Source organism: Carlito syrichta, unplaced genomic scaffold (genome assembly GCF_000164805.1).
Source record: "Carlito syrichta isolate Samal-C Ts95f unplaced genomic scaffold, Tarsius_syrichta-2.0.1 Scaffold309091, whole genome shotgun sequence".
Taxonomy (NCBI): domain Eukaryota; kingdom Metazoa; phylum Chordata; class Mammalia; order Primates; family Tarsiidae; genus Carlito; species Carlito syrichta.
The window spans coordinates 216951-218426 of NW_007253187.1; the positions used below are offsets into that span (position 1 = coordinate 216951).

At 53.7% G+C, this 1476-nt stretch overlaps 1 protein-coding gene across 2 annotated transcripts in view; it reads left to right on the plus strand.

Annotated features, from left to right (window-relative positions):
- Nucleotides 1–1476, plus strand: part of PROCA1 (protein interacting with cyclin A1) — an 11346-nt gene that overhangs the window by 7081 nt on the left and 2789 nt on the right. The gene's annotated exons all lie outside the window — the stretch shown is intronic.

Genomic DNA, 1476 nt, shown 5'->3' on the forward strand with positions numbered 1-1476 from the left:
AGGCTGGAGTGCAGTGGCATGTTCACAGCCACTGCAGCCTCAACCTGCTGGGCTCAGGCGATCCTTCCACCTTAGCCTTCTGAGGAGCCAGAACTATAGGCATGCACCACCACACCTGGCTAAGTTTTTTGACTGTAGAGACAAGGTCTTGCCAAGTTTCCCAGGCTGGTCTCAAACTCCTGGGCTCAGGCCAATCCTCTCGTCTCTGCCTCCCAAAGTGGTGGGATTACAAGTTTGAGCCACCGCACCCAGCTCCTTTTTTTTAAATGCCACCCTGCACACATATCTTGGACATATGTGAATTAAGTCCTTCCACCTATCCTACAAAATAGGTATAACCACCATCCCATTTTGTGGATACGGAAATGAAGTCTCAGAGAATTAAAGTAATTTACCCTAGGCTACCCAACCAGTATGTGGCAGAACCAAGACTGGATTCAGGTCTGTCCGACTACAAGTTCAGGACTTGCTACTAGGTTGCTTTTTATCCCAATTCAGCAGTGCTGAAGAAAGCCAAGGTTGCAGGGTTTGTCACATGCGTGCCTTCCTCTTCTCCTCTGGGGACAGAGAAAAGGCACAAGAGGAGAGGAAGCTGAAACAGAGATCCCTGAGTGGGTCAGAGGTGTAGTGGGGACCTGGAGCCTTCACAGCCCTGTGGGGGGAAGGAAAGCGAAATGTGGGGCAAGTCTCAGATCAAGCTGCTGTCTCATCTCTCAAGCACGAACCAGCCTGTGTTAGATCCTGGCTGGTGGCCAGTATGAGATCTCACCCTAGCTCCTCCCCTCATGGGGCAGGTGAAGACACAATCCTCATGGCCGTTTGAGGGAGTTAGCCAGCTACAAAACCCCAGTCCGGACTGCCAGAGAATTCATTGGTGCTTGCCTCCTTCTTCCCTCAGGGGCGGGGTGGAGCTCATGTCAGGAGGAACCCGCAGTAAAGGTCCCTTGTTCTCTGTCTGGTGTGTGAGCTTGGGCTTTTGGGCTTTGAAAAGCACAGGGAACCACCTCATGGACTTACCTTTTGGACAGTGGCCTAAAGGGAGAACCAGTGATAGACCAGAGCAGGGTCAGAGGTGAAGCAGTGGGGGGGCTGCTATCTCTGGAAGTGGTATCAGCTGAGCAACAGAGGTGAGAGGCTTTCTCTAGGGCTCTTACCTAGCCCCACATTCTCACCCCAGCAGCTTCTTTCTGTGCCCAGGAAAAGGGGATATGGTCTCTGTGCTGCGTAAAAGTGGGTGGAGGGGTTCAGGCTGGGTTGTTCAAAAGTCTGGGGCTCAGCCGGGCTCGGTGGCTCAGCCTGTAATCCCGCGCCTTTGGGAGGCTGAGGTGAGTGGATTGCCTGAGCCCGCGGGTTCGAGACCCGCCTGGGCAGCGAGACCTCATCTCTACAATAAATCAAAAAATCAGTCGGGCATGGTAGCGCATGCTGCAGTGGCCGGGAGCGGCCACTGCACTCCTGTCTGGGAGACACAGTGAG